Genomic DNA, 18,456 nt, shown 5'->3' on the forward strand with positions numbered 1-18,456 from the left:
CCACTTGGAGAATCAAGAGGAGTGCCACTACGAACAGGAAATTTGGAGTGCCTGGAACCGATTACCAGACACTTTTAGCACCCTGAAAAATAAAGCAATAGCTTTACTCACAATTTTTCCCTCTATGAACTTTTGTGAGACTTGATGCTCAGCGTTAAATAATATCAAAACCAATAAAAGAAACAGATTGACAGATGAAGTTAGTAGCGCTTGCTTGGGCTTGAAGTGTACAAAATACCAACCTCCAATTGAAGATTTAGCCAATGAAATTCAGCAACAAAAAAGTCACTAATAGGCAGGTTAAAGATTCCCCCTCCCCTCACTTATCTTAGTTCATGGCACCCCACACAAGTTAAATAATATCAAGATCAACAAAAGAAACTGACTGACAGATGAACAAAGTCACTAAGCAGGTAAGTTAAACAATTAGTTTTTGGTTTATTAAATACAGTTATATATTACAATTACACATTTTTGTTATTTAAACTATAAACATTGTGAAATTATGGTTTTTTTCTCAGTGACACACCACCCGAGTTATGCTCGGTTTTTTGGCGAATTTTGACACACCAAGCTCAAAAGATTGCCCATCACTGCCCTAGGCATTTGAAAGGAAAGAAAGACTACAGGGTTGGTGTGGGGATGGTTTTCAGCCTTGAGTTCCCAATCACTGAGTAAACTAATAAACAAAGGGAAAAAAATTGCTGAAAGCCAGAGTTTAGGGGAAACGATTTCCACTACTGCTGCTGCCTGCCGGAACATGGATGAGAGAGACAGTGTCCTGCGCAGTCCCAGGCCCCGCGTTTCCCGCTTGTCCTAGGCCGCCAGGCGCCGCCCGGCGAGGAGGCGAAGACCGAAGACCCGGTCATGCCGGCTGCACCCCCACCTCCCACCTTTCGCCCTGCAGCCTGGCCGGGAGCTGCGGGACGTCGCCCGTTTAAGAGGCGGGGCGCGCCTCCACGTGCTTGCCGCTGAGTGACTGAACCACAAAAACAGAGGCCGGGAAGGGGGCGGGGAAGGAGGGAGAGAACAGGCTTTGACCGATAGTAACCTCTGCTCTCAGCTCAGCCGAATCTATAAAAGGAACTAGTCGCGGCAAAAGCCGGGTAATTCTGAGGGAGAGTGAGTGGGTCCCGGACCCGCACGCAGAGCAGAGCAGACACCTCTCCCCGGGCGCAGGTGGGCAGGACAGGGGGCGCCACAGGACCAGAGCCACCAGAGCCAATTTCTCAGGCGCTTTGCTTCTTTTCTTTTCCTCTCCTTCTCCGGAAGGGTTTTTCAAGGGTGGGGAAAAGAGACGAAAGCACAAAAGTGGAAAACAGGTAAGAGGCTCTCCAGAGATTTAGGCATTACTGTTTTGTTTCGGGGCCAAGGAGGCTTTGGGAAGCGTTCAGTTTCGGGGACTTTAGTCCGAACCCCCACACCCTCTCTTGCGAAGTGAAAGGTGCGGGGGTGGCGTAAATGCGGGGAGGACGTCCTAGGACAGGCTCTGGAGACCCAAGGACGCGGCGCTGCTGTGCTCCGGGCTTGCCCTGTGGCGAAGCCCCGGGAGCATCTCCGGGCTTGGAGACCCGGGCGCAGTACCTCGGGCGCAGTGAGTTGGGGGGCTCCTGGCCGTGTTGGGGGTTCCTCATCGTGTTGGGGGTGCTGCTGCCAGAGTGGTGAGAGTGGTAGGTCCTGCACTGAGAGCTCCCCTTTGTTCGGAAGCGCCTGAGCCGGCTCGAACCCCTCTGGCTGCGGGTCGGCGGGCGCCCACCGGGAGGAACGCGCACACTTAGTCCCTACTCTGTTTTTAAGCTGGTCTGACTTGGGCTCTGACCTGGGGATCCGCCCCGTGCGCTGTCGGCTGGAGCGACTTCTTGGTCCCTAAGAGCTCTATCGGGGGGTGTCCCGAATGGGGTCGGTAGCGGTAATGCCCACTTGAAGCCTCTGGGGCTTTGTTTGACATGAGAGTCCTGCGTATGATCTCTGTGCGCTCAGCCGAGCTGGTGTTCCTGGCGCAGCGGAGTGGACGTGTTTTGTTATTTTAAAAAACTGGACTTAGACAGCCTTTGGAAACCTGGAGCCGAGTTGCCCATTACCCCGGCCTCCCCACTCCTATCGTCTTGCTTTTTGCTGCTTGTCACTTGGGGCAGCCTAAGGCAGGGTACGGATGGAGAAGCTAGGGCGAAATGGTGCAGCGGAATGACCGAGAGTAACCCCGGCGGGCTGTGCAGAACTGGAAGCTCCGCGGCTGGGCTGGGCTCCGCGGTGGGGGTGGGGAAGGCTGGGCTCTGGCTTCTGGTGGCCCGGGGGGACTGGCCCGCAGCGCCTCCTGGCCGAGTGTCTTGGGAATCGGCCCCGGGGCTGGAGTGGCGCCGGGCTCTGCAAGGCGTTGTCTCCCGCGGGTTCCGACCGAGATCTTGTGAAGGAAACCTGGGAGGTCAGGCGAAAGCCCTTCTAGTTTTTTTTTCTTAGAATGTTTCCTGACTCCCAGACCCTTTGCTGATTCGGAAGATGCTTGGGCCGTGGGCTAGTGCCAGCGTTGTGTGCAGGTGCCTCTTTTCAGCACTTATTAGAAAGAAGGAAATAAACAAGATTTAGAAAAAAGGATGACGGGTGGGGAGAGGGAGAGAATCTTCTGGCACTGAAAGTAATTGACCCTTGTCTTCTGCATTATTTAAAACACAAGGCTTTAAAGTGACACCTCACAAAGTGAGTGGGTGGTATATGCATTCATATACTGGAGGACAAATCTGATATTTAAAATAACTTACCTTGGTAATGAAAATCAGCAAGTCACTTTCTAAGGCCGGATCTCCCCCTGCCCCTCAAAGGAACACTTCACAAAATCTTCCAAGTTCAAAAGCGAAATTTTACTCAGACAAAACTTAAATCTCAACTTTAAAAGTGCTTAATTTCTCACCTCTCCTTTTATTTCAGCCCATTTTCCACAAAAGGAATGCAGGCTTTCTGTTGTTCATATCATTTTATTGAGACTCTTCTCCCACATGAGAGAAAACGCTAAAGCCTGAAGAATGTTGCGGTGTAGAACCTCTTCGGGGTTTCCATTGTCGGCCCATTCTCCAAATGCCCCTATAATGCATTAAAATAATAGGTGGTAGGGAGAATTTGGAAAACATTGGATTCACACAGCAAATTGATAATCGGGAAATAGCAGTAGTATAAGAGTGGCCAAAGCCTTGGTGATGACCATGGTCCATGTATGTGGTCAGAATAATTCACGAGCCCCCTTGCAAGGATAAGCCTGCTATTCTTGAATGACATATTTGTGAAGGAGACACCTGTGATGTGTGTGTCTCCCCTTTAGATGACCTCTTGAAATCTCAACCCTTATAAGTATTTTGATTTACATACAGGGTGAGGCAAAGATTTTATTCTTGTATTATTTATTTTTTTAAGATAAGATTTTATGTATTGATTTTAGAGAGGGGAGAGAGAGAAAGAAAGGGGGAGGGAGGAGCGGGAAGCATCAACTCATAGTTGCTTCTTGTAAGTGTCTTGACTGGGCAAGCCCGGGGCTCTAACTGGCGGCCTGAGCATTTGAGATTGGTGCTTTATCTACTGCGCCACTACGGGTCAAGCCTTTATTATTTTTTATTGTATTATTTGCCATACAAACAACTGTAAACCTACTTTTGCCCCATTCTGTATAAATAGAGGCCCATAATGGACACTGGACAGAATTTGACTTAGGGCATGGGTATATCGTTCCTGTGAGACAATGATTAGACTGGGATTGGGAAAGGGTGATTGGAGCGTGGTTGTTGAAACCTTTACTGTAGGTAGTCTCAAAATTTACATTATTAAAAAGTTAATGAAACCAAGTGAAACAGCATCACAGCTTTTTATTATCTTCTGTACGATTTACCCTATATGGAGAGAAGTTGGAATATTTTTCCAGTTAAAATTTTTTTAGGGATCTTCCCTCTAATAAAGCAAGTTGCTTATGCTATATTTGTAGAGATCACAAGTTGTTCATATCTTCGTGATTTCAATGTTTTACTCTTAAAGTAATTAAATGGCGATTGCTTTACTCTTTAATTATGAACCTTTTGGAAATCTAGAGAATACTAATAGACATGTACCTTTTGCATTTTTGCAATACTCAAGTCCATATACATTTTTATTTACTATCTGGACACTAAAGAAATAATGCATATATAATGCTCCTTATGGTTGGTTACTCCAGCATCAAATTTTAAATGATCTTCCTGAAATTTTATTTATTTAATTCTTCTGGGAGAGGGTCTACACTAAACTCTGAGACTCTCTTCATATCTGCATGTGGCCATAATGATAAATGCCAAAGTCATTACAATGTTTATTTAACAGAAATTATTCAATAGCACTGTGTGCCAAGTACTGTTCCAGATGCTTTTCAAACACTAATTTAATCTTTACAACAAAGTGATTTGTTATTCCTATTTGGTGGATTAAGAAACGACAGGTTAACTAACTTGCCCCTCACCACACATCTTGTAAGTGACCCAGCTAAGATATGAGCTCAGCCAGTGAGCTCGCTTTCTTTAACCTCTCACACTTGATCTTAGCCGCAAGACTCACTCATACTAAGCAGCGAGGTCTTAACAGTTGCAGCTGCTGCTGGCAGAGGACTTTCCAAGGATGCTCACTGTGTTCTGGTATGTTCGTTCATCTGCTAAGTCCTTATCGGAATCTACAGCCTGGATCATATTTCCCTTGTTTCAGAGTGGGCCAGCCAAATTCTCTGCAGCTTGTTGGGACATTGGTTGCACAGGGATTGCAACACCATGGAAAGAACCAAGATTTATTCAACTGAAAGTCTTGGTTTAAAATGAAAAATGAACTATTGCTTCAGTCAGATATTTGTGAGTTAGGGATATGATCTCAGAATGTTTCCCTGTGTAATACACAGAAAATGGAATGATGGGGTATTTGGCTGTCAAAGTATCAGGAACAAAAGAAAAAGGGAAGAGAACGAGTCATTTAACTGTCAGTCCTGACTTTGGTGAAGTTTTTTAAAATTAGTTATAATACAATATGAATTCCTCCCTGTTCTATCCTTAATTGTGCTGTGGATCTTTTGAAATAAGCTATTTCTCAGTCATTGCCATTACTGTCTAGGAACCAAACTTATTAGCCTTTCTTAAGGCATTTTTCCCTGAAAGTAAGTACAGTTTCAAAGTCTGCTTTGTAGAAGTGAAATAGGATGGGAAACTATTTTTGTTATTAAATTAGTGTAGCAAATTGGAAATAAACTCTTACGAAGCATTATTTCTTGGTAAAATAGTTAACGTTGGTTTACTGCATGCTGGATGTTTTAAGCATTTTACATGTAATAATTCCATTCATTCTCACAAGAATGTGTCCTGTTGTCTTCCTTTTACAATCGGTGAGGCATAGACAGATGAGGTGGCCTGATTGTGGAGTTTGTAAGTAGTGGAGCTGAGGTTGCGTCCCGGGCAGTCTGGTTTCCCGGATTTACCAATATTAGGTTAAGGACCTGTCCAAATGTCGAAGTTCTGACAACTGAAGTACTAACAAGAGGCCATATCCCTTTCCATTTGGATATTTTCACCTGAAAAGAGTTCCCTGCATAGGTAACCAACATAGATGTTGTTGGAGAGGTACGTTTTAGAAATATTTGAAGCCAGAGAGTGGAAATCTCGTATGTAAATGTGCTTTCAGATGGAACCTTTTGTTACTCTGCATTCCGTAACTATATTAAAGAGTGTCTGCTCTAACAACGAGTGAAGACACATACGGCTTGGATCCTAAAACAAAATAATCTTTGAAACCCTGTTCTTTTTCATTTTGCAAACCTACTTTAAGACCTGATTTAAATCCCATCCTTCTCATAAACTCTTTGTGGATTTACTCTTCCTTGCCAATAGTTAAAATTAATTAACCGTTTCTTTTTTACTCCCCAAAGATTGGATTACAGCACTATTCATGCCATGTATTTAATTGTGTTTTGATGTCTTAACATTTATTTGTCTTTCTTGTGAGTGTATACTTCTTCAGGAGGAGGTCTATGATTCATTCTCCCCACTCCTTAGTTCAATTCCCTTGATACGGGTTATGGAAGGTGTTCAGTAAATGCTGACTTGAACAAGGCAGACAAAGAGAATGGGAGACTAATGTTTGTTTTCTGTATTGTAAAAGACGAATTAAAAGAATGGTATAATTATAGAAAAAGCATTAGAAATAGAATTATTTGCAAACTAACTGTAGTTAAGGTTAGGTTTATGATTTGAAATTTTAGTATATACTTAAATTATCTAGGCCAGCTAACTTTGTAGAACAGAACAATTCTGATTCCATTCAGTTTCATTGCTCTTTTTGATGCTGCTGTGATTTGAGAAAATGCTATCCTCTGTGACATTTCATTTTCATGTACTTTGATTTGCACATTATTTTAAAAATAAAAGTGAGATAATTTACTAAATAATTTAGAATTTAAATACTTTTTAAAAACCAAATAACTTTTATGCATAGGATCTTTTATTTATGTTCTCTGTTTGTCTGTGTGTTTAAAACTCTGCAACATTTTCTATGCCACATCCAACTTCTAAAAAGCATTTGGAAGTTCAAGCAATTTGTTTGGCTAGTCTGTCAGTCAACATGTTTTATGATAACTGGTATTTAGTATGGGGCAGTTCTGCGCTGATGGCATTGCTCAGTTGGGTAGAGCTTCATCTGGAAGCCCAGAGGTTGCTAGTTTGATACCGGGTCAGGGCACATACAAAAACAGATTGATGTTTCTGTCTCTCTCTCTCTCTCTCCCTTTTCCTCTCCTACTAAAATCAATAAGTTAAAAAAATTTTAAAATGCATACTTTAGTACAGGATATTTCTATATATATATTATATATAATATATATCCTTATATAATTGTAATAGAATATAACATATATAAAACGAATCAGTGGTTATGTTTATTAGGTGAAGATTATTGACTACCTTAAGAATTTGATGAAAGCTAAGGATCTCTCTTCAGAAAAAATATACGTAAGCATGTACACTCCAAATCTTACATATAATTACAACTTTACATATAGTTTTAGTTTGCATGTAATTCCCGTAACCTACTTAGGAGCCGTGTGACCTTGGGCAAATCATTTTACTTTTCTGAGATTTGGGTGCTTGTTTTATAAAATAAAAGAGGCTGACTTACTTGACCTTTGAGGTTGGCTTCAGGCTTTTACATTCTCTAACTCTAGGTCTGTATGTAGAACAAAGGATGTCAATCCTTTGATTGCAACTGCCCAGAGCTGTGTCTTGAGGGATATTAGTGTAACAGATTTTGGGAGATAGAGGGTAAACACCCAGGGAATGCATAAGAGCATTTCCAACAAGAGTAATGACAGAGGACAGGAAGATGATGGCTGGAGAGGAAGAAGGAAAGGAAGCAGTTGAAATTGCCTTTTGATGTGCATTAATTAGGTGGAGGAAGACTTGAATCATAGAACCAGAAGGAAATTCTATTCTGAAAGACAAAGGAAGGAGTTAGTTCATCTCTATACATTTCAATAGAGCAAACATGATGTAGTGAGACACATCTCTTATCTTCGACTCAGCATTTAGCATTTGGAGACTCCCTCGAACAATGTCTTCGTTCGGGCTCTCCACCTGCACATCTCCATTTTGGATATAGGTTTTGCTTCTTATATTGCAGTCCTGTTAAGCCAATATGTGATAAGAAGAAAACCTAACTCTTCAGACTCATTTGTCCTCCAAGAAAGGGATGCCAGTGTCCATCCTAGAGAATTGAGCTAACCTAGGATATTTTTAAATATCTTAGAAGACTCGTTGGTGGTAGGTGGGCAAGACACAAAGATTTTTAACATGAATTCGTTGTTCCAGACATCATAAATGAGGACTAGAAGGAAGAAGAAAGGAGAAAAAGGAGGAAGAGGGGGCATGGCAGGAGAAGGGAGCTGCTAAGGGTTGTTTGAGTTTCACATCCTTATTTATACTTGCTTTGCAGAATTCCTATAGGTTGCCAGGTTGGGAATAATTGTTTCTGCCACGAAATCAAACCAAGCTTGTTTTCTTTTTTTTTTTTTTTTTTTTTTTTTTACAGAGACGAGAGAGAGAGTCAGACAGAGGGTTAGATAGGGATAGACAGACAGGAATGGAGAGAGATGAGAAGCGTCAATCATCAGTTTTCATTGAGACACCTTAATTGTTCATTGACTGCTTTCTCATATGTGCCTTGACCATGGGGCTACAGCAGACTGGGTAACCCCTTGCTCAAGCCAGTGACCTTGGGTCCAAGCTGGTGAGCTTTGCTCAAACCAGATGAGCCCGCGCTCAAGCTGGCGAGCGTGGGGTCTCAAATCTGGGTCCTCTGTATCCCAGTCCGACGCTCTATCCACTGCGCCACCACCTGGTCAGGCCTAGCTTGTTTTCTTTTTTGATCTTTAGAGGGGGGGGAGAGAGGGGAGGGGAAGAGCATGAAGCATCAACTCTCATATGTGCCTTGACCAGGCAAGCCCAAGGTTTTGAACCGGCAACCTCAGTGTTCCAGGTTGACGCTTTATCCCACTGCGCCACCATAGGTCAGGCCCCTAGCTTGTTTTCTTTAAGAAGCAAGTCCCCAGGGGTATGGCAGCTTGACATTGATCTGCTCTGATATTTGGATGATACAGATTTGCCATAAAGGGAACCCTGAGGAGGGGCAGCCATCCTTGGGGAGGCAGGAAGGAAGTAGTGAAGACTCAGGCTAAGGAGTTGTAGTGACCTGTAGATGGCAGAGGTAGGTCCTTGTGAAGGAAGTGGCAGGCATCTTTGCTGGGGTGAGGTGTGACCACTGGTACTGGAAGAGGAAGTGAGGAGGAAGGTAGAATATTTAAAATATAGCTTGGCATTCAAGGCTCTTTGAAATAAGATCGATCTTTTTTAAAAATATATATATTTATTGATTTTTAGAGAGGGAGGGAGGGAGAGAGAGAGAGGGACATTGACTGTTGTTTCACTTATTTATGCATTCATTGGTTGATGTGCCCTGACCGGGGATTGAACCCACAACCTTGGTGCTTCAGAATAACGCTCTAATCAGTTGAGCTACCTGGCCAAGGGCAAGACTGACTGTTTTTGACAGCTTTGTCTTGGATTATAAGAGGCATACTCGAAAGAATTCTACCTGGTTTTCTCACCAGTGATTAGCCCGTAGTAGGGCTCAGTAACCATTTAACAATCTCCTTCTACAGGTTTTTTTTTTTTCTGATTTCTCCTTTAAGAACACTTCTCACTATTTCTCAGCTCCTTATTCTGGAAACTCACATCCATCCTCCGCGGTTGCTTTTGTTTGCACAGGACCCTCTACTGAAATCGTACCTGTCAACCAGGGGTAGGTGAGAGCACAGCGGGACTGGGCTTTCCCTACATTGGTTCATTTGTCTTCACTGTAACCCTGAGACATATAAGCCACTCAAGTTATTTAAACATTAGACTCATATTTTTGTAATCACCAATATATTTTAAAAAGTTAACTTTGTATTGGTCTTCTAAATTGGAAACCGGTGTCAGTTGTCTCAAATACTAGAATGTAATTTAAGAATAATTAAAATAAAATTCCGCATTGTTTTTGAAACAGTCTGTGCAATAAAACTGCTTTCCGGGGGCGCTAGCTGACTCGGAGACTTGCTCTTTCTTTACTTTGTGCAAAAGGGAAATTAGCCTGTGTTAAAGGGGCGTCAAAGAGGAGGCCAAACAAAACTTTGGTTTTCATGTAATAAAATTGGTATGAAGGCTGGAGAAGTGCTGAAATGAACAAAACGTTCTCATTATAGTGCTGTGCCTGTCCATCTCCTAAAATCTGCTAAGCATTGCTTAAATGCCTCTTACATAACTCTTCCCCCATTTGGGGAAATCCTGAGGTGGCCCCATTCTTCAGATGGTGCACCTGATACAACGAGAAGTGAAAGAACATGTTCATGGATTACGTATTTTGCTAACGGCAGAGCCAGGGGTTCAAACTCGGGTCTGATACCCAGGCTCCGGGCAGTTTTCTTAGACCCAGAAGATTCTCACCGTAAAGATGTGTTTTCTGTTCTGTGGCTCACAGTGGTGGAATGGCTTGCCTAAATTCACTCCCCAGCTGGCAATGAAAATATTGACCTCTTGCCTGTTTAATCCAGGCGTCTTTATACCAGCATTCTGGGTAATATTTATAGAGTCCTTTTAGGAGAGAAAATGAAATTTGTGTCCACGGAAGCCTATCCTTCTCAGCTGGGATGGACCCCGAATCCTTAAATATTGATTGGCTGGGCCTCATTTATTTATTCTTTCTGTTGGTGCCATCTGAATCTTAAGGGATTTTTCCAATTGGATTTTTGCCCCCTGTCTCTCAAAGAAAAAATTTACTTTTTTGGTTGTAGATTCGAATTTGAAAGGAAAGCTCCACCGAAGTCGAAGAGTTGAGTCTTTCCTAGGAACCATTTTCTTTATGCAAAAGTGCAAAACCCTGCGTTAATTTTGGCCCATTAAGATTAATTGTGATTCAAGGCAGGACATTTCTTTTTTTTTTAACTTTAATGATTGTGTTCATTGTAGTAAGGACCTTGAGTTCAAGACAGCAAAAGCCTTTGGTCAAGTAATGTTTTATTCAGTTGTCCCCGGGACTGCAGGATTTGCAATTTAGGGGAATTAGTACCATTTTCCAGTTTCTCACTCTAGTCACATTGCACATGATCACAGTGTGGCTCTGGGTTGCTGAGCACATGGAGGGTTGCCTGACACTTGGTTCATTGAGGAGAAGGGATGCCCCCTGGGACACGGCAGAGACCTGCCAGACACTCTGTCCTTAGGGTGAGCTCCATTTGGAGACTCCAGGGCGCTCACCTGATGTAGACACTTAGCACCTGGTCCCTGGTCCCCGGGGAGAGGGAATTGTTTGACCTTTTAAATGCCGCTATAAAGCCACAGTTGAAAAAGGGAGGCTGTCCGGAGTTCCACCCATAGTTTAGTTTCATCTTTCCTTGAGCACTTTCTAATGTCGCATTGAAAATGCTTGATTTATGAAAATCTTCATGATAGTAGCACTCTCTAGAAGGAATACTCAGAATCATGCTAATATTGGAATAATACAGATTTGTTTCCTCTGAAAGAGTCCTCCCAGGCCTCAGCTAATAGAGTTCATGTGGCCAGTATTTAAAAAGCAAACAGCCCGCCTGATCAGGCGGTGGCGCAGTGGGTGGAGCGTCGGACTGGGATGTAGAGGACCCGGGTTCAGGACCCGGGTTCGAGACCCCGAGGTCGCCAGCTTGAGTGCGGGCTCATATGGTTTGAGGGAAAGCCCACCAGCTTGAACCCAGGGTCGCTGGCTCTAGCAGGGGGTTGCTCGGTCTGCTGAAGGCCTGCGGTCAAGGCACATATGAGAAAGCAATCAATGAACAACTAACGTGTTGCAACGTGCAATGAAAAACTAATGATTGATGCTTCTCATCTCTCTCTGTTCCTGTCTGTCTGTCCCTGTCTGTCCCTCTCTTTGACTTACTCTCTGTCTCTGTAAAAAAAAAAAAAAAAAAAAAAATTAAACAAACAAACAAACAGCCTGACCAGGTGGTGGCACAGTGGATAGAGCATGGTCTCGGACTGGGATGCGGAGGACCCAGGTTTGAGACCCCGAGGTCGCCAGCTTGAGTGCGAGCTCATCTGGTTTGAGCAAAGCTCACCAGCTTGGACCCAAGGTTGCTGGCTCGAGCAAGGGGTTACTCAGTCTACTGAAGGCTCACGGTCAAGGCACATATGAGGAAGCAATAAATGAACAACTAAAATGTCGCAACGAAAAACTGATGATTGATGCTTCTCATCTCTCTCTGTTCCTGTCTGTCTGTCCTTATCTATCCCTCTCTCTGACTCTCTCTCTGTCTCTGTAAAAAGAAACAAAAAACAAAAACACCCCAACATCCTTCAGTTTTCATTTTTCAGAATCATAAGTATGTGGATTTAAACTTGTGATTTTATTCCTCTTTCTTCTCTTAAGTTAACAAGGCGGGCAGCAGAGTGGTTTTGGTTATCCTACTGAAGGAGGGCAGGGCTTAGGGCCTGTGCCTTTCTGCTCTGGAACCCTGACTGAATTGTCACCTACCTAGTTAGCTGGCCTTCGCCAGGCTGCAGAGACGGTGTCTAGGACACGTGACGTAGGTCTGCACTCCATGAAGAGGAGTGAGGAAGGGCCTTCTGAAGATTGCTGGGCTTGGTTATATACTCTCTGAGCTCAAACTGGACAGGAGCCTGAGATTAGAAAACTGGTTTTGGAAAAAATAAAGGGAATCAAGTGTTGAGGTAGAAAAATGGTCTTTAGGTGTTGATATGCTTTATTTCTTGACCTGAGCCTATGACTTCAGAGTTCGGGGTTCCTGACCAGTGTTGACTGTTCTGTTATCCGGTGTTGAGCCCCTGTGGGCGTGGGGGGATGGCATGTTAGCTGGCATGTGTACTAGGGTTCCAGTGCCTCAGTCTAGCCAATTACAGGTTCTCCTTTGCTCATAGGAAGTCAACGAAAATGAATGTCCTTTCCAACAAATTAGAGCCAAATTATATGCACTCCTTGAACTTGCGTGTTTTGAACGGAATATTCATCATGGTTTTAGGCTACCCAAACCTTTACTTTTAATGAAATTTCTGACTTGTTACTGTTTTGACTACTTTTTCCCCATCCCTGAGGTCTGACTTCAGAGGGCTTAATTCTATGAATGTTTAGGGAGCACCAAGTCATCCTGGGCACTGGGCTCAGGGTGGCCGAGAATAAGAAGGTGCAGAGAGCTTGTGGCATATGATTTACAGTTTAGCAGGGGCCACCTGCTAAGTTGGTACGCTGGAGAAGATTGTAGGGAGGGCTGAAAAGATGGAGGAATCATAAGGCCCTGATTGCAAACAGGGGCTTGACATGGAGGCGGGAGGAAAAGTAGGATGGAGAGAAAAGTGCAGGTGCTGAAGCCTTGAAGGAAGGCGGTCGAGTGCCTGCATGGGAAATGGGAGCTGATTTCCATGATGTGGTCGGGGCCCCCCAAAGGGGGTTTTATGGTAAAACAATGGCAGAAATGGCATCAGAAGACCAGACTGACCCTTTCGCATCTTCTACTGAGTTGGACACTGGAGAGATCTTCAGTTTGTTCTGGAAGGGCCTTTGGGGGTGGAGGGGAGTAGAACCCTCTATGGACAGAGGAGAGAGAAGAGGAGAAGAGAGATCCCTTTAATAAGCTGCCTACCCTGTGCCCCCCCCCCCCCCCCCATGAGTGCTTTACCCTGTGAAGTCAGCTGCACTAATCAGAATAGCCACCACTTACTGGATGCTACTTTTTGTTCTAGGAACTGGAGGAATGTTTTATATCCATGACTAGCTCTATTTTATGGAAAGGGTGCAGGGGCTTAGAGCCGCTGGGCAGCAGAGTCAGGATTCCAACCCAGTTTTCTCTGACTCCAGCACCTCTTTTCTTTCTGCTGGGCCAGTTAATGCAAGAAAACAAAACGGGTTAAGGGCGTTGGCGGGGGGTGGGGGGGGTGGGGGGAGGTGGTGTTTGCCGCATAGTAACACAAGGCCAAACCAAGGGGAAGGCAGTGGAGGGATTTGGGTTTCTCTGTCCCCCAAATCCTTTGAGCCCTTTTATAAAAATAAACCCTTCAGGCTGGGAGACGGCAGAACGTCTGAAGACCCTTCAGAGATGTAAGCCAAACAAAATGGTTTTTGCTGATACAGGCACTAAGCCTTTTATCCTACAATTCTCTTGGAAAGCCCTCCTTACAACAACAGGGAACATTATCCAATTAAGTTTTTCTGCAAATAAAGGCCTGTTTCAGGAAGCTTGTTTGCTTCTGTTTCTATAGCTCACGGTGTTTATGACTTTAGAAGTTCCTTCCCTGCATGTTGATTGTGATTGAAAACTTTTGAATTTTTTTTTTCTTCTGTTGACAGATTGATTTCTTTTCTAGGGGGAAAGTTCTTTCTCCTATGTTTTGTGTTCCCCAACCAGGGAAAAGGCAAATAGTTGTACTGTTTCATGATGTCTTCCTTTGAAGGCTGGTTGCCCTATGTGTGTTTAGGGGACAGCAGCACGGAACAAGGGCTGTCGCTAACACTTCCTGAGAATGGCTCCAGGATTCAACACCAATGAGACAAGATCAGGGTTACAGGACCGACTTTGCTTTTAGAAACCCCGGCCCTTGCCGGTTGTAGACGATCGTGAGGCTGTGTTAGCTGGTAGAAACTGGAATGTTGAGTGTTAGATAGGCTCTTTGGTTGTACAAATATCAGTGATAATGGTAGACATATATAGATTGAAGTCTTTTGAGATCCCTTTAAAGTACAGAGTTGTGGACGCTGGAGAAATGATGCTTCTCAAAGACAGTTACAGATTTGTACAGTGTTCATGGATCTCTTCTCGTTTTTAGTGTTTATGTGTTTATTTCACAGCCCTCCTTTGGAAAGTTAGCTATCAGCAAATAATTATTTCCAGGAAATTGAATAATGTGTTTCTGGGGTAAAAGAAGAGTGTGCAGTCATCTACAAACTTGTTGCTGCTAATAGCCAAGTAATTGCGATGCTTTTGGTCATTTCAAAGTCCCTCCACATTACATGTTGCTGGAATTGATAGAATTCACTGGATCAGTATTATGTATTTAACTGAGTAGTGCAATAGCAGAGTCTCTTAAAAGGATACAATTTTTCTAGAATGATAGAATAGTTTCATTTTATTCTTGGAGGACTTCTTACACCTATTGCTTCCTCAAATTTGAGTATTTAAATGTTATAATTTAAGTAGAACAAAATTTCATGGGTGACTGAGTACCAGCTCATGGTCTTTCTGCAGGCCTGTAAGGGCCCAATGGCAGCTAACGGCAGTTTCACTGAAATTGTGGGTCCACTGGATGGTTGGGGGAGTATGCACGGTAGAATTTAAAGATTAGCCAAGATGGCCTTAAGTGTAGACAGCTCAATAGCAGTTGGAGGCCAGAGAAGTTATATTGAGACAGTTAAATTAGCTCCAGGCTGAGTAAAGCTGGTAAGTGGACCTGGGAGAAATCATAGGGTGACTCAGAATCCCCTCACGCTGCCACAGCAGACTTGTTTTATCGCCAGTCCTGGGCGGCTGAGCCTTGTCCAGCCTGGTCTTCTGCACCCTCATTAGCCTTTTCCCGGAATGTGGCTCCTGCTCCAGAGACATATGCTCAGAGGCCATTAAAGAAAAAACCATTTCCACCTGACCAGGTAGCAGTGAGTGGATAGAGCATCGGTCTGGAATGCTGAGGACTAAGGTTCGAAACCCAGAGGTTGCCGGCTTGAGTGCGGGCTCATCAGCTTGGGTACAGGGTCTCTGGCTTGAGCCCAAAGGTCACTGGCTTGAAGCCCAAAGTCGCTAGCTTGAACAAGGGAGTCACTAACTTGGCTGGAGCCCCCTGATCCAAGGCACATATTATAAGAAAGCAATCAGTGAATAACTAAGGTGCCGCAACTATGAGTTGATGCTTTTCATCTCTCTCCCTTCCTGTCTGTCCCTCCCTCCCTCTCTCTTAAAAAAAGAAAAAAGAAAAAAAGAACAAACCTTTTCTGAAGCAAGGCTAACAGGTTTTGTATCTGAATTCTGTAGGACCCTCTGCATGCATTTCTCTGGAGATGAGATGCATCAACATCTGCAGTTCTTGCTTTTGCATCCGCATCTCATGAATAGGCGATCAGTTGAGCTTAGCACCAACACTTCTTCAGTTCCTGTGTGGTACAGTTAAATCCTGCCTCACATCTACCTCCTGCATTGTAGGTAACTGGCTAGCTGTTTGTTGATATAAGACAGCCAGGAACAATTTTCTCAAGGGAGATACTTATAGATGTCAGAAATGTCAACTTCTCTCTCGTTTCTGGTAACCATGTAGAAATTTGCCTGACAAAAAAGAATACACACTTACTAATTAATTTAAAGTTTAAAGAAATGGCTGACATAAAACCACTGTTTTGATGGATGAAAATTAGTTGCTGACTGTACATTCTGGCTATTTGAGCTGTCTAGAAGAACAAATTGTTGTGGGAGTGTTGGGCAGATAAAATATATTATGCTTACGTTGTTAAAGATGGCGCTGCCCACGTGGAAGCCCATTGCCCAGGTGATTGCTTGGGATGGGCGTGATTATGTTAATATATGTTGGGGGAGGGCTTTCGCGCCAAAAGGTTTTTTAAAAAAAGAGTGATCACATTCTAGGAGAAGCCTATGCTGTAGGAGAGCAGAAAAAGGCCACGTGGAGGAGGCCAAGAGAAGCAGCCAAGGTGGCAGAATGCTAAAGGAGAAGCCAGTTTATGCAGAGTTTGTGCGGAGAGAAGGAGATGGGAAACAGAGGTGAATAAGGCCGGTGAGGTAGAAATCTTTGATTCTAGGAAACTCGGATAAGTCAGTGACTTTGGGAGCCCTGAATGGAAAGGGAAGTATTTTCCCACTGTGTGTATTTCTTGCCCGCCGGGTGAAAGCTAGGATTAAAGGTAATGGCCCACCAGTTCTTGGCTCCATTGTTTCATTACCGTCTGTCCGAATCTAATGTGAACCTGCATGGGCTAGGCGTCTGTGATGGTGGCCATGGCTACTGGCTTTACAGGGAGACATACCGTAGTGGGAAAAGGCATATAACAGTTATTGAGAAGCTATTTTTTGAGAAACCTGGGGACCAACTCTTACTCTAGGACAGAGGTAGTCAACCTTTTTATACCTACCGCCCACTTCTGTATCTCTGTTAGTAGTAAAATTTTCTAACCACCCACCAGTTCCACAGTAATGGTGATTTATAAAGTAGGGAAGTAACTTTACTTTATAAAATTTATAAAGCAGAGTTACAGCAAGTTAAAGCATCTAATAATAATTACTTACCAAGTACTTTATGTCGGATTTTCGCTAAGTTTGGCAGAATAAATCTTTATAAAACAACTTACATAGTTAAATCTATCTTTTATTTATACTTTGGTTGCTCCACTACCACCCACCATGAAAGCTGGGACGCCCCCTAGTGGGCGGCAGGGACCAGGTTGACTACCACTAGTGGGCGATAGCGACCAGGTTGACTACCTCTGCTCTAGGAGGTGACTCTGGGCAAGTCACTTGCTTTTGGGGGGCTTCAGCCTCTATAAGATTGGAGCAAGTGTGTGGTGAGAGCCAGTCTCCAAAACCCCATCGAATTCTATCTGTTAATTCAAGATTTAATGTCTGAGGACATTCATGTAATAAAGAAAAAAAAAATGCTTATGTCTGTATTGCTGCCAGAAACTCTTAGTTTGCGCCGGGTCAGCTGAACGTTTTCCTTCCTGAGAACCCTGTGAGCACATGAGGGCCGTGCCCTCTGGCTCGAGAGTTGAGCTGCCATCCAAGGAAGACCTGCTAAAAAGAAAAGGCCGTCAGTCACGGGAATTGGTTCCTGTTTTTTGTTTAATTTTTTTGGCTTTGCTAAGTGGGGAACAAAAAACCCTCTTACCTTGTGTTTTTTGGATTGTCTTTCTCTTCTTGTCTCCTTTCCTTTTTTATATTTCTCTCTCTTTGAGAGTTACAGGTGAAGTTCGAAAGGGCCAGCTGCTTTGGTGAGGCGGGGGTCAGGAAGCGGTGTGGAGGGTGCTGACAGGGGTCCTCATCCCCCCTCCATACCAGCTTCCTGTGAACTGTGTGCTTCTCTTTTGTCAGCGGCACTGAGTCTGTCTGGCATTTCCGGTTTTGGTTTCGGGAAAAGTTCAAAGAATTCACAATCCCAGCTGTGACTTGGTGACCCTTTTACAAGTGGCATATGGCTCACCCTCTTGTTTCATTGTCCCCGAGGTGCTTCGTGAGAAAGGAGTTACCTAAGTTAACTCCACCACCATTTCCCTCTGTCCCCTCGCTCTGCTTTGTTTATCTCCATCTCTTCACCTTTTTCTCCCAGTCCCCCAGCCCTCCTCCCCTCTGGCCACCATTGCCTGTTCTCCGTGTCTATGAGTCTGTTTCCGTTTTGTTTGTTCATTAATTTTGTGCTTTAGATTCCACGGGTAAGTGAAATCATATGGTATTCACTTTTCTCTGGCTGACTTATTCACTTAGCATAATACCCTCCAGGTCTGTTCATGCTGTCTACAAATGGTAAGACTTCATTCCTTTTTTATGGTCAAGTAATAACCCTGTAACTAACGGTGTTCAGCATCGTTATTTATTTTAGAAGGTCATGTTTTTTAGCCGTCTGTTGTATTTTCTAGATAGGAATCAGTTTAAAATATCGGTAACCTTTGAAGTGAAAATTTCTTTTAAAAATTGGCTGAAGTTTGAATAGTCACTTCCTCCAGGCCCGTACTGTACAAAAGAAGCCTAGGGTGTGGAAACTGTCTGTTAAATTTTGACAAGGGGTGATCTAGCTGAGTGACTGATAACGAGATCTGGCAAGAGTACACATGGGACTTGAACTTGAAGCTTGGCAAAAAGCGTATTTCACGGCTCCACTGGCCTTGGGAGGGCCTGCCCCATGCTTATCTAAA

The 18,456-nt window shown here is 43.8% G+C and overlaps 1 protein-coding gene across 1 annotated transcript in view; it reads left to right on the top strand.

The window, feature by feature from the left end:
* Window positions 1-1,090: 1,090 nt before the first annotated feature.
* ABCA1 (ATP binding cassette subfamily A member 1) overlaps window positions 1,091-18,456 on the top strand; it is a 132,509-nt gene continuing 115,143 nt past the window's right edge. The window contains exon 1 of the mRNA XM_066367523.1: window positions 1,091-1,322. The gene's annotated coding sequence lies outside the window, so the exon portion shown is untranslated. The remainder of the gene's footprint in view (window positions 1,323-18,456) is intronic.

The sequence above is a fragment of the Saccopteryx leptura genome, chromosome 2 (genome assembly GCF_036850995.1).
Source record: "Saccopteryx leptura isolate mSacLep1 chromosome 2, mSacLep1_pri_phased_curated, whole genome shotgun sequence".
Classification (NCBI taxonomy): Eukaryota; Metazoa; Chordata; class Mammalia; order Chiroptera; family Emballonuridae; genus Saccopteryx; species Saccopteryx leptura.